The 14,818-nt window shown below is 41.3% G+C and overlaps 1 protein-coding gene across 10 annotated transcripts in view; it reads right to left on the reverse strand.

Moving 5' to 3' along the window:
• The window catches only part of DAAM2 (dishevelled associated activator of morphogenesis 2), a 273,375-nt gene that overhangs the window by 77,222 nt on the left and 181,335 nt on the right, over positions 1 to 14,818 (reverse strand). The window lies entirely within an intron of this gene.

Consider the following 14,818-nt stretch of genomic DNA (forward strand, 5'->3'; position numbering starts at 1 on the left):
TTTTCAACTGTAGTTACACATCACCTCTCAGGTGGCAATTCTGCTGAAGGTGTACTGGCAGACACACAGGAATAAACAGACCTTCAGGTATTCCAGCTGCTAGCTCAAAAAGGCTTAAGGGTCAAAACCAACTCTTTGAAATGAACCCAGACAGGAATTAAGAACTGCTGCAGTTGGCAAAATAAAAGGGCATGAAATAAAGATCCAATTCCAATTCCAAATATTAAGTCTTGCGACTTTATTTTGGAAAAACCATGGTGCTCATTGTCTTCAAAGGCTCTTACATTTATAATGCATTGAAGTCATTTAATTAGGAAGCATTTCACCATAAGAACATATATTTCACCATAAACATGCATATTTATTTGGGAAGACATTCTGAGGATACTGTATGTAATCTATTTTTCCCTTTCTAGTTTATCTTTTATTGTTTTGATATTGTATATTGTAATAGGGAATCATAATCATTTTTTTAAAAAAAGAGGCTAATAAATCTGGCTAGCTGTTTAAGGCTAGCTATGGAAGGTGGAGTATTACCCATGGTGCAAATATAATTTGCCACCAACACATACACCTTGGAGCAACAGTTTACCTAGGCAAATAGAATATTATACAGGCTGAGATATGCACACTTTGCTCACATACAAATCATCCCATTGTATGGGATGTATATTATTCATTTTATGTATTCATATACTAACAAAATTCTCAAGTGGTCAAGAAGCAAGGAAAGAGAAAAGAACCAAAATACAGAATTAAAGCATTTAAAATCCAAAATTGATCAGGGAGTGCTTGTTTAAATAAAAATGTCTTCAGCAAGTGCTGGAAACTAAACACAGGTGCTGGCCTTATATCAACACACAGGAAGCTCAACAGGGAGGGAGTCAATATGTTATTCTGAACAGATTCCAAACAGAGCTCAGGGCCATGTGGAACTACCCGGAATGCTTCATCTGATGACCTCAGTGACTGGGCAGCCTGGCAAGAGAGAAGGTAACCTCTAAAATAACCAGGTCCCAAGTTGTTGAGGGCTGTACAGTAGGCATGAGATTTAATTAGTTTAACTGGAAGATCAACTGACTGAAGTATTAATTAAATTAAGGGGCTATTTTAAATTGTTTAGACAAAACAGAATCAGCAGGGGCGGCACAGCCAATCATTAATTACAATTCTAGTGCAATAGGGGATGAGAAAGAGAAAATATTAAACATAGGCCTTTCTGTCTTACAATGTTGCAGATGGGCTGTTTAATAAACATTGGTAACATGCTACAACATTTAGATTTTTCATATTTACATGATCAAGATTAAATCAACTTATTTAATTGGTTAAGTACTTGACAGGGCCGGTTCAGTATGATTTGCAAGTAATATCCTGGTTTCACTTCCAAATGCCAAAGGAGCTTCCTGCATTGGTTACATATGTTTTATTACTTGTACACATCATAGATTTGGTTGTTTGGTAACATCATAAGTGATGAAGAATCCAATATTTTGTTGGCATGTTGTTCAATTTGAAATAGCACCTATACACAAAAAGGGAGACTAAATGATGCCTAGTGAACAAGAATTACTTTCAAAGAGACCAGGCAAAGAGACCAGACTATACTATATCGCTATAGAGTCAGATGGTAACTCAGTCCCTATAGAGTTACACAATTTTCCCTATAGATTCTATAAACTTATTTTAAAAACAGCTTCTTTGGGTTAGTTGGATGGTAAGTGCCTCTTTCAATTAGACAAGGCAGTTGGAAAGCTGAGTAGGTTCACTCTACATCTGATCTCTCTCAGAAGGCTCAGATCATGTGAGCTATTTTTAAATCATTAAGCTAATATTTTATCTTTTCCCAGTGACTAACGTCAACTCACAATCCAAATAGCAACTTGTGCTGCTTTTACTTCTCATTATTTTCAGAAATTCAGAAGTCTGGGACAGGTTCACATCACACTCCTTTAAAAATCAATTGTCTTTGCAGAAGCAGGCATACCAAAACAAATTGCTTACAATATAAAGTCAGTTGATCAACCTATAAAATTCACAAAGGACAGAAATGTTGCATAAGGAATCCTCCCCCCCCCCAATTATTAAGTTACTTGTTACTAGAAATGTATCAATTGATAACACCTATGATTTATATGGCATTGTTTGATAGTTATTCTACAAAGCATGAACTGGGAAGATGGGGCAAGGAGGCTAGTGGCTAGTGAGAGCAGGAGGGGTGCTAAGAACCAAGACCTGGCAAAACCTGAGTCAGTATGATTCCATAAAGGGCCCCTCCATGGAGCCTGCTCTACCTTTGGCCCTTTCCCTTGTTTTCTTACCATCGCTTATACCATTCTCTGAAAAGGAACATCCACCACCCCCCAAGTTTCCTTATGACATTGCACATCCATGTGAAATGTATAACAAATGGATGAATCGTGTAAACATACAAGGCAATGCTTATTGTGATCCACAAGAACTCCTGTCAAAGTGTGTATATGGCTGTACACCCTCCCCATGCATGCACGCACACACGATATTCACATATTTATCTATGTGCTCAGAACACTCCATATGCATCAGTAGAACTTACTTCAATTTGAAATATAAAACAGTGCATCCATCTTCTAGACTAGGACTAAGGCTGAGTGCTCATGATTCACCTTCTTCTATTCAGTATCCTAGGTCAGATGTAATGGTACACTATGGTTTAATATTTCATGAATGTAACTTGGGATGTGTTCCCCTAATCCTTCTCTGGCATCACCTCAAGGGGACTGAAAGATTTTGCTTCAGTTTTTTTTAACAAACTACAGTTCAACATTATTTCCAAACATGGTCAAACTGGAATTGGCCTTACCTATGGTTTACTGAAGCACACCAGGTTCAAACAGTGGTTTATGAAGCTGGCTTTTTTACTGCGGCTGTTTGGATGCGATGTTTAACAATAGTTCAGTGTTACAAAAATAAGTCTAGCTTCCCGAGTGTCATGACTGCCCCCCACACACACACCTTTCCCTTCTTCCTCTAGCAGGGCTACAAAGCCAAACCCAGAAAAACAATGGTTAATCTCAATTGCAGTTAGTTGATTGAGCCAAATTCAAACTTCAGAAAATTAACCACAGTTTAGTGTTCAAATGACATACTGAAGTAGTTTACCTAAAAATGCCAATACAAAAGGAAGAGCAGAGCATGTGACATAGAGGAAGGGTAGACCTAGTGTCATAAAGTTACATCTGAATGAAGCCAATAAGACACTGTTAAGATTAACCTCAGCTTAAAGTTTGGATGTTACACTAAACTGTAACTGATAGAAAATGGAAACCAGAGGAGAAGGAGAATGGAAGAACACATATCACATAACACTAAGCCATAGTTTAATGTTAGATCTGAATAAGGCCAGTAAATTTACACCCGAGATGTTGTAAGAATCAGAGATTTCCAATTTTCCTCCCATCTTCTTAAAAACAGTACCATATGTGGTGGTTGACTTTTTTCCATTTGATTCTGGCAGAAACCTGGTATATAGGACATGGGAACTAGTAGCAATGAGTGAGCAGTTTTCTCTCCTTCCATTGCTTTATTCTTCTGGAATTTTGCTTTCTACTCCTTCCTTCTGGTTTAATGGAGAGAAATTAATTCTGGAACTTGAGTGTCCCTCATGGCTTCAGTTTGCTTTAATTTCCCACGCTTTACACAATTGATTTGCATGTATGCAGTGATGTCATGCACATGCAACCTGTGAAATTTCAGGCACCCTCTTGGGAGGCTCCTGTGCTGACTATACCAATGATTCAGATTACAATGATGAGCCTGTTTAGTGTCCATGACCATAGGGAGGTAGTCAGAATGGTTCTTTCCATGGAAGCTTGCACGGGGCGACATAATCAGAGCTCTCATTCCCAGCTCTGATATCAGAGAGCTGTCTCTGACCTCAGAGTTGTGAATCCAAAATATCCTAATGCCCCTCAGATGCTGTCTAGAGACCATAGGATTGCTCCCTTATCTTTATTACACAGTTTAAAGCTGACTTGGGACTCTCATGCTTTGGCTTCAGTTGAAACACAGTACATTTCACCTCCATGCTACTGCACCCCTAAGCCTGTTCCGGAAACTGTGAATATTACTTCTATATTCTTCCTTAGGCAATCAGGAACAAGACTGCACTTTGTGTTCACTGCTGTCTGAAATTGCCTCTGACCCAAGCTATTTGGTCCGCAACCAAATTCAATATTTTCCCATTTGCTACAACCATTTCTTCAAGTTGTCATTCCTTTGCCCCTTTCTTTTTTGTTGTTTTTGTTTTAAAGGAGAAAGTACTTCAAACGCAGCAATTCAAAGGAAAGCAACTGATTCAACAAGCTGAAGAAACAGCAAGAAAGTTTCCAAATGCCAATTCTGTTCCTGTTGACATGGTAGACATTTTCAAAACATGCAAATGCAAAACACATCTGTTGCTCTGGGAGAAATCCAATGTCGTACTAGCAGAAATCCACTTACACAGTGGGACCTTCTCTTCCCCACTGCTGTCTCCTGGAAAATCTACTGTAATAGGTCCCCAACCTATTAGAGAAGATTTTGAGAATGCACAGTGGATTGCAGGGCAAGGGGCGACTGCAACCACTCCTTGTTCCACTGATGAAAGAAGTTCCATCAGCAAGAGAAGTTAATTGGATACAATTCTCTGAAATTAAGTAAGGAGACAAGTCTCAAGTATCTCATTACAGAAATTATTAGAAGGGCTTGAGTTTTTTTTTAATTCCAGACACATAAAGTGTTACATAAAGTCATCACCATCATAGAAATGTAATCTGCATAAAAATAAATCTTTGTTTTAAAAAAACAGAGAACAGAGAGAGAAATTAAGAATGTCAAAATAAATGTGCATAAAGCTGGTGGGTGTGACATGACAGAGACATGGGAAATTCAGACAGCTGTTACAATCTCTGATGCAGAAACCTTAGTAACTGATTTTATTACTGATCAAGACATGCACAACTAAAAGTAGCACTGGGGTTGTTTTGGTTTGGAATTAAACGAACTGCTACTAAAATGTATTGAGCTGACAGAGGCAACTAGTGGAATGAATGTATCCTTCCATTCACTATGAATCCCATGTTGTTTTTCTTCCAGTTTACAGCCTGAAACAAACTTTGAGCCTACATTGGTTTCCAAAATTCAGAATATTTTGCCTGTCACATTCATAATGTTCATCTGAGAAGGCAGAGATCCAAAAGTTTCTGTCATGAAACCAACCCACAATTTCATCGTTAGTCAAACAGATCAATGAAACCAAAAGAATTTATTTCTACTCAGTGTCTTCGTTTCTTCATTACTTGTGCTGACAAGCTTTATACAGTATTATAATTTTTTGCTACTCAAAGAGAATGTTAATAATATTTTTGCTGTCAATGCCAAATACCCATTTGTAGAAATCTTGGACTGATGTTTGAGGCGGAGAGATAATACCCAAGGGGTGAGGGGGAAGACATAGATGCTGATTGAAATCAGCTTAAATAGGCATGTTTTTAACCCTGTAGGAATACATTCACTGGGCGAGTCTAAATGATATTGTTCAGATTACAGGAGGCATTTCCAATCAGAACTGCAACTGGGAATTAAAGGATTTTCAGGTATTTTCATGCCCTCAGTTATAAACATCAGGTCAAAATACTACAAGTAAGAACCTACTCCCCAAATGGATTATATCTCTGTTTTGCATACAGGAATGATTGCTTGAGCTTAGCCAAAATTTATCAGAAGACATTTTTCTGAGAAAATTTCTGAGGTTTTTCTTTTTTCATCTCTCCTAGAAAAAGGTGGTCATTTTACAGAATTTTTGCTAACATTTGTCTGATGGAGACTGCCATTTTCTCCCACAATGGCCCAGAATAATTTCAGGTCCAGGGTCTTGTACAGGGTGTACAAGCCTGGCTGGGCTGCCAACACAGTGGCTGCTGTACCTTAGGAGAAAATCGTAGTATTAACACTGCTGATGGTGAACCTCACTCCCATTTTGGGGAAGCCTCCCATTTAGGGAGCCAGTAAAATGGTCCTTCCCCACACCTCCATTTTCTCTGCCCACGAATAGAGTGGCTATTTACAAGAGGACATGTGCACGTAACTGTAGGCAACTGCTCGGAGAGCATTAGCTGATTGGATAGTATAGAAATACTTTAAATAATAGAACAGTAATATTAACAGGCAATGGCTGGGTTTGCACAATGACTGGGGCACAGAAGCCATAGCTGCGGCTTTTCCCCACCCCAGTGCATGCTGATTTGCCTCATTACCCTCACAGCACATAGGCTGCCATGTCCTCCAGGAGGTGGGTTCGAACCAGCTGTCCTGAGCAAGCCTCTTCCCTCCTTTCTTCCAGTTCTAAAATGCAAAACAATCCTTTGAAATGCAGTTCTTTTATTGAACCTCCACAGTTAACAGAATAGGTTAGCTCTAAATAGCCTTTTAACAAAGCTGGAAGAAGAAGCCTCTGCTCATGTACAAATTGGAAACTTATCTTCAGTCCCTCCCTTTCAGGAAAGCTACTGACTCCACCCTCTGGGTGGGGGCTTCTCACCACTGGAGAGCAAAATGATAAGAACAGTGGAGCTCCTCCAGCTCCTTACTGGGTCAAGGCCTGGGTCCTACACCTGCCTCCCCCACCCCCAAATCCCTTCTTTCCCTTCCCAATCTGACTGATTCACACACTACTGTGAACAACTTCATTAAGTAACCCTGAAGGAGCTTTAAACAATTCAGCCCCTCCTTGCTCCTGGCCACCGCCGCCTCCTCCTCCTCCTATTCCTCCTCCTCATCAGAACCTGAAGATGACTCCCAGTGCACAGCACAGAGACTGGCCCACCCTCTACACCTCCTCAAGAGTTCCAGGGTGGTTTGGAATTCATCCCCACCATGCATCTCACCAGGTTTGCATGACAGGGGAACCCATGCACTGCAAGGGTAATAAGGCTAATCATGCAGCACACATGACTGTTTTTCAGCGCCAAGTTAAGACCTTTTTATTCCAGCAATATTTTAATAACTTTTAATATTGGTTCTTATATGTTTTTAACTGCAGCCAGTGTGGATCTGTATTTCATTTGTGTTATGTTTTATATCATTTTATCTATGTAAGCTGTCCTGAGGCCTTTGCGACAGGACGGCATATAAATATTCTAAATAAATAAATAAATAAATAAATAAAATCAGCACGCTTGCACACACACCCTAGGGAAATAAGCCACTGGGACTTCTTTTCCTTGGTGATTGTGAAAATCTAGCCACTGACTAGTTGTTCAGTATCCTTTCAGGATCACATTTCAAAAGCACCTTAGCAAAGCATACTGTATACCAAATATGATTTACAGGAAGCAGAGCCAATGCCTAGATAGGAGGGGGGCCCTTTCCTCAAAAACTTCTTACACTGTCAGTATTTTGGAATGGGGGAATTTATTTGCTACAGTTGCTAGACTTTAGACCAGGAGTAACGAAAGCATGGTTCTCCAACTGTTGGTGGACTTCATCAGACCTAGCCAGCAAAGCAAATAGAGAGAGATGATGGAAATTGCAGGTCAGTAGCATCTTATTCCCCATCCCTGATTTAGTTCCAAAGCCTAACAACTGCCACAGCACATAAACAGTCTTAATGATGAAATCAGCCCAGATTTGTAGCCAGATTTGAATCCTTACATCTGTTATGTCTAACATCAGCACTTCTGATGCCAACAGTCAACAACAGAAAGAGGAACTAAAGGTTTCCAAGTTACCTTGGACAAGTTTAACATTAGCCTCTTGGAAGAACATTGTGGAAAAGACAAATCTGGTACATGGACACACAAATATCGAAAGGAAAGGAAAGGAAAGGAAAGGAAAGGAAAGGAAAGGAAAGGAGAAAAGAGAAGAAAACCCAAAACAGGAGCATGTCCTCACTGCAAGTGGGAAAAAAAACCCAAACAAGAAGACAAAGTTTCATCTTTTAATTCTTTATCCGCTATGCAAAAATATTTGACAAGGATAAGTATTTGTGCATTCCACACATTCATAGATGAGATAGCAAGTTAGTTCCTTAGAGGCTCATAAAAGCTTCTGCAAACTATTAACAGCAACTTATCAAAGGCCCAGCTGTATGCTATATGAGTTATACAACTCATTATTTCCCTATGACTTTTACTTTATTTTAGACTCTGAAAACAAACACAGACAGAACGCAGCTGAGCAAAGTTAGGCTTACAGCATATGGGTTATTCTACATAGCAACCTAGTAAAGTTGGTACACAGTACTAAAAATCTGACTGAATGTTGCCAGGACCATGCACTACCAAAAACTCCTGTCAAGTACACAGGGTCATTCTGAGCCAACTCTAATATAAAAAACTTCAAAAAGGATTCCTCAAACTAATTACCTGGGAACAAAAATATATACCTCTCTGTCTCTCCCTCCGACACACCTTGCTGACTCCTAACCATCACATACACTAGTCCACCAGACTTCTGGTCCCTAACTTTATCATGTACTTCTGATTTCCAAAACTTGTATTTCTGCTGTTGCATCACACAACAAGATTCCTTAATATGCATTTGAGTACCAAATGTGACTGAACTACCTAAGTATCCTAGGTACACACATACCTATACCAATGTATTGTTGACCAGACCAATATTTGGTGGAAAGTTTTATAAAGCTCTACTCCAGTTTTGATGTTCCATTACACAAAAGTATTGCAGAACATATTCTTGATTCTGGCCAGGCTTTCTGTGATTCAATACAGGTGTCAGCAAAAAGAAAATAACAGAAGAATGTGCTGTTTAGTGCCCATTAGCTAGTCAGCTATATAGTCTATATATTTTCATGCTGCTCAGTCTACATGTGATCTCATACTCAGAACTTTAAAGTGCTGACAACATAAAGGCTGCCCACACTTGCAGGTGAAATAACTTGTCATTCCAGCACTTTTCTTTTACTAAAAGTGGGAGATCCTGTTCCATTCCATTAAAATGTCTTCAAAGCTACATGAAAGCAACTGGAAATGTTAGGTTATTATTCTATTCCAGAATAGATCATTTAAGTATTGTTTATATTCTATTTGATCTGATCTTTTCCTCACTTCCTGCTTGTGTTTTCGTCCTGTATACGAATGCACATTCATTTTCAGTTTATTGTGGTTCTAAATTGGTCTAGAGCATAGGTGGAGGAGATCGCGGGGTGATTCTGACCGAACAAACTTAAGAGCCCATTATCGGGCCTAGGCTGTGGCAGCGAGGATGGCGAAGAAGAATTTCTTCTCCGTTTCCATTGCCTCCTCACAATGCCATCCGGCGGAGCTCTTTCAGGTGGTGCAGGGGCTGATACATCCGGGCCCGAAGAAAGATCTTGTGCCACCCTCGAAGGTCCGCTGTGACGACTTTGCCAAGCATTTCAGGGAGAAAATCGCTCAGATTCGCCACAAGCTTGACTCTGCTATTGAACCAGATTCTACTGGGGAGACGCCATCGACGCCGTTGAGTCCACAATTAATGGATGAATTCCAGTTGTTGCGGCCTGATGATGTGGACAAGGTGCTTGGACAAGTACGTCCTACCACTTGCTTACTAGACCCATGCCCATCTTGGCTACTTAAGAAAGCCAAGGACGGGATTGGGACCTGGATCCTGGAGGTGGTCAACACCTCTTTAAGAGACGGTCAGGTACCTGCCCCTTTAAAGGAGACGGTAGTCCGGCCAGTCCTAAAGAAGGCATCTCTGGATCCAGAGGTGGAGGCCAATTATAGACCGGTGGCCAACATCCCGTTTCTGGGCAAGGTGCTAGAGTGGGTGGTGGCGGGACAACTCCAAGCACTCTTGGATGAAACTGATTATCTGGACCCATTTCAGTCCGGCTTCAAACCCGGGTATGGCACTGAATCTGCCTTGGTCGCCCTGTATGATGACCTGTGCAGGGAGAGAGACAGGGGGAGTGCGTCCCTGTTAGTTCTCCTGGACCTCTCAGCAGCTTTCGATACCATCGACCATGGTATCCTTCTGAATAGGCTAGCGGGATTGGGAGTTGGAGGCACTGCATGGCAGTGGTTCCACTCCTATCTCAACAGCCAATTTCAGAAGGTGGTGCTAAGGGACTACGGCTCTGCGCCATGGCAGTTATGCCATGGAGTTCCGCAGGGGTCCATTTTGTCCCCTTTGCTATTTAACATCTACATGAAACCGCTGGGAGAGGTCATCAGGAGGTGTGGGCTGCGGAATCATCAGTACGCTGATGATACCCAGCTCTACCTCTCATTTTCCACCAATCCAGGTGAGGCAGTGGCTGTGCTGAACCGGTGCCTGGCCGAGGTAATGGGCTGGATGAGGGCCAATAAACTGAAGCTCAATCCAGACAAGACGGAGGTCCTGTTGGTGGGTGGCTCGGGCCTCAGGATGAGGGACTTGGGCCTTGTTCTAAATGGGGTTGCACTCCCTCTGAGGGACAGGGTTCGCAGCTTGGGAGTGCTCCTCGACCCTGAGCTGTCTCTAGAAGCTCAGGTGACGGTGGTGGCGAGGAGCGCCTTCCTTCAGCTTCGGCTGATACATCAGCTGTGTCCCTTCCTGGAGAACCACTGCCTGGCGACAGTGACACACGCGCTGGTAACTTCCCGATTAGATTTCTGTAACGCACTCTACGTGGGGCTACCCTTGAAGATGGTCCGGATACTTCAACTGGTGCAGAATAGAGCTGCCAGATTGCTGACGGGGACTGGGCGTTGTTCTCATATAACCCCAGTACTCCGTCAGCTCCACTGGCTCCCGATTGAAGTCCGGGCCCAATTCAAGGTGTTGGTTATGACCTATAAAGGCCTAAACAGCTTGGGACCTGGATATCTAAAGGAACGCTTGCGCTCATATATGCCCTCCCGCCCCTTGAGATCAGCAACGGATGCCCTTCTCCGGGAACCCTCTGTGAATGATATTAGGAGGGTGAGTACCCGGAGGAGGGCTTTCTCTGCGGTGGCGCCCAATCAATGGAATGCGCTCCCCAGAGAGGTCCGCCTGGCGCCGTCAGTATTTGTTTTTCGGCACCAGGCTAAGACCTTTTTATTTAAAACTTATTTTAATTGCTAAATTATTGTATTTATTAGGATTTTAAATTAGCCGAGAATGCACCGGGGGGGTTTAAATGTTTTTTTTTTTTTGTGAGCCGCCCCGAGGCTTTGTTGTGATGGGGGTGGCATAGAAATGTTTTAAATAAATAAAATAAATAAATGCTCAGCATGTGGTCCAGCAGCCTTTTTCTCTCACACTTTCTGAAACCCTGAGTCTCATTGTGCTTCTTTGTAGAAGAAGCACAGAGTATGAAAATTTCAAACTTAGGATACAAACCTAGGAATATTTTAAAAGTTCTACAGCTCTCAAGATCCCCCAGCCAATGCATCCTTAAACAGATGCAGCCAAATATTTAAAAAGATATTGCAAGTCTATGGATGCAGTTTCTCATATCACACACTATGTATGGGGTTGCGTTTCATAACTGAAAACTTTTAAATGCATACCTTCCAACAGCATCTTTAGTCCTCTGAATATAACTCTTAACTAACTCTTAAAACACATTGAGGTGCTTCTACATGAGGCTTTTATTGTCCAAATACCCTGCTTGAATCATAGAATTGTAAAAGAGGGTGGATGAGGTTTCCAAACAATGGCATCTTTGATTTGTTTTCCCACTGCTGTTTCAGTCTCCTCCTCCTCTCCCTCCCAAAAACAATCCTACCATAAAGGAGCGGAAAATGAAATAGCTACATAATGACTGGGTTCAGATGTCACATTGCAACTTGTGAGGAGTTGCAGCAGCCATGGGGACCAAACTGCATTCAGGGGTTCACCATTTATTTACGTACTTAATACATTTCTATACTGCCATATTAGCCCATAGGGCTCGCTGAGTGTTTTACAACTACTATTGAAAAAACAATGTAAAATAAATAAAAACAATTTGGGAATGGTCTTGGCCTGTGTTTGTGCTGGATTAGCTTTACTCTTTATATTGTTTGTAATGCTTTTAATCTGGGTATGTGTTCAATTTTAATATTTAATCTATTCAATTATATTTTAACTTTTGTATATTTTGGGATTGTTTAATTAAATGAGTTCTCATGTTGTGAACTCCCTTGAATCCCAATCACTGGGAAGAGGTCGGATATAAACATAAAAATAAATATAAATAATAGACATATAAATATAAATTTCAAAACGGTTGCATATACCCCACAGGAGCCCCATTCTCCCTGCGAGTTAATAAAGCATTGTGGTCTGTCCTGTCAAATGATCCTCCACAGTAACTTCTGACTGCCAGAGCTAGGAGCTGTCTGTTTGGACAGACCCCAAGGCTCCAAGTTACTGCATTTTACCACTACAAAGTGTCCATGACTTGACAGCATCTGTTCTTGCTTTACAAAAAACTAGGGCTGAGACAAATTGACCCTGCAACTTACCATCCTGTTCACAGGCTGCAAAGAGGGACTTTGGGCAAACAAACTGCATATCTGACCTACATATACACAGAGATGACACCTATCAATCATATACTGGTTGCACAGAGTTAGCACAAAGACAGAGGCCTGGCTCTCAGGCTACAAAGGTCTGCAGGAGCATGACAATAATGGAGTTCAGGTTAGCATAACACTTAAGAGAAGTTGGCATACATGCAGTGGAGAGTTACAAAAGAGGAATTTAGGAGAACATACCATTGTGTGTGGGTGTCAATCTCATGGTCAGAACAAAACGCACAAGACCGTAAGGCCAAAGGAGGCAGTGCTGTATAGTGGTAAGAGTGTGGGACTGGGACTCCAGAGATCTGGGTTCTAATCGCAAGTCAGCCATGGGGCTCACTGAGTGACTGTGGACTCGTGACAGACTCTCAGCCCAACCTACCTCACAGGGTTGTTATTATGAGGATAAGATTGAGAGGAGGGGAATTATATAAGCCACCTTGAATTCCTTGAAAGGAAAAAAAGTGAAATATAAATATTATAAATAAGAAATAAAAATAAATAAGAAGCATATAGGAGACAAATGGTGGTAGAAAGGGTGGCAGTTACTGAAAGACAGAAAGAAAACAACTGATGTGGATTGGAGAAGGGATGGAGAAGTGAAAACAGGTGGCATAAAACAGATGTAATGAACTATCAGTAACTGAAGCAGATCTCTGAGCCAGGTTTGGCATTCGGCTCAAGATACCATAAGGAATACAGGAAGAGGGACAGAACTGCTCCCAGCAGGGAGTCACTGCCAATGCTAGCAAAATTTTGTAACTGGGGTATATTTAGGGTTTTATGTATTGCTACTAGGAATCACCTTTCTCTCCCTCCCTCCCTTTCTCGATCCAAATGTTATCAGAATGAGGGCAGGACGCAGTGCTTTCAACTGGACTTGTCTTCAGGCATCATAATGAACTCAATTCTTAATGGGCACATCATGAAGTTACCTTACAAGTGAAGAGAGGAAACAAGCCCCTTTTATCTGATCTGCACTCAGCTTGGTGGCTATCGATGTGTCCCAGAGGCACTCTGAGAGATGAAGGTGGCAGGAACAACTGTCAAACTTCACCCCTCAGCAAAGCAAAATCATTCTGCAGTGTTTTATTTTGCTTTGCAAGACAAGACTGATATTACCATCTGGGGGCCTTCAGGCTGTAGGTATGCTGGACTTGCACACACAGGTATGACCCTAGCGGAGTTTCTGTCTAGGTTAATATTTCTTATTCCCTTAAATAACTCTGTCCATTCTCCTTTTGCAGGCCTAATGCCTGGAATCCCCTCCTAGGACACATCTTTCTACCATTCAAATCCTTCATCCAAACTGCACTGTTATTGTGAAGTATGGTGCAAACTTCATTCCCTACTGAAACTAAGCATGCATAACTGGAGTTGTACACATTCTTCTTTTATCCTTGCCTCCCCCTCTGGAACATTTTAAATTGCAACCTATGCTTTGGAAAGGCTGATATTTCATTTTTTACTCTGTAAAGTATCACAGACATTAAATTCATAATAAAAGGAATAGCAGTAACACGTCAGAAAGCCAGGATTGCTGATTTGCTGACAAACCAAAGTTTAACTGCTTAATGTGTGAAATAGCCCTCTGATGTAATAAAAGAATGGTCCAAAGTACAAGGATACAAAAAATTAAATGTGACATGTTGTAGTTCCTACCTGAACAAAATGTACTGCCGTCAAGTTTGTCATTCTTCTACTAATTATATTTTGACACCATATTAATGTTTGACCAATCATAAGCCATCATAGTATTTACGAGATCATAATATCCACCTTTATGTAAGTGAAAGGAATGAGCATGGAATGAATGCATCAGTGGCCTGCTTGATTCAGATAGAAATCCACCTTTGCCCAGTGTGCCATATGAGGGGGACCCAAAAAACCAGGAATTATTTTCTGGACGGCAGGCCCCCTGTAGTACAGGCTTCCCCACTACGTGAGTGTTCTAGGAACCCATGTGCATCAGTGTACCCAGCTGGATTGTTGTGAGAGGCTGTGTTCAGCTTCAGTGAGGGTTTTTGAGAAGTTTTCAACATGTTTGCCTATTTCGTGATGGCCAATTTACACAAACAACATGCAGTGGTGAAACTTTGTTCAACTGAGTGCTTAGAAGTTTTTGACCAACAACAGCATGACCCTTGTGCCCCACCCTCCCTATTCAACTGATCTCGCCCCATGCAACTTTTTTTGTTTCCCCGGATGAAAAAAGTCCTCAAAGGGAAACATTTTGCCAATGTGGAAGAGGTGAAACAGAAAACAGCAGAACTAAAAGGTATCAACATTCATGTGTTCAAAACCTGTTTTGAGCAGTGAAA

The sequence above is a fragment of the Varanus komodoensis genome, unplaced genomic scaffold (genome assembly GCF_004798865.1).
Source record: "Varanus komodoensis strain SLA01 unplaced genomic scaffold, ASM479886v1 scaffold1, whole genome shotgun sequence".
NCBI classification, from domain to species: Eukaryota; Metazoa; Chordata; class Lepidosauria; order Squamata; family Varanidae; genus Varanus; species Varanus komodoensis.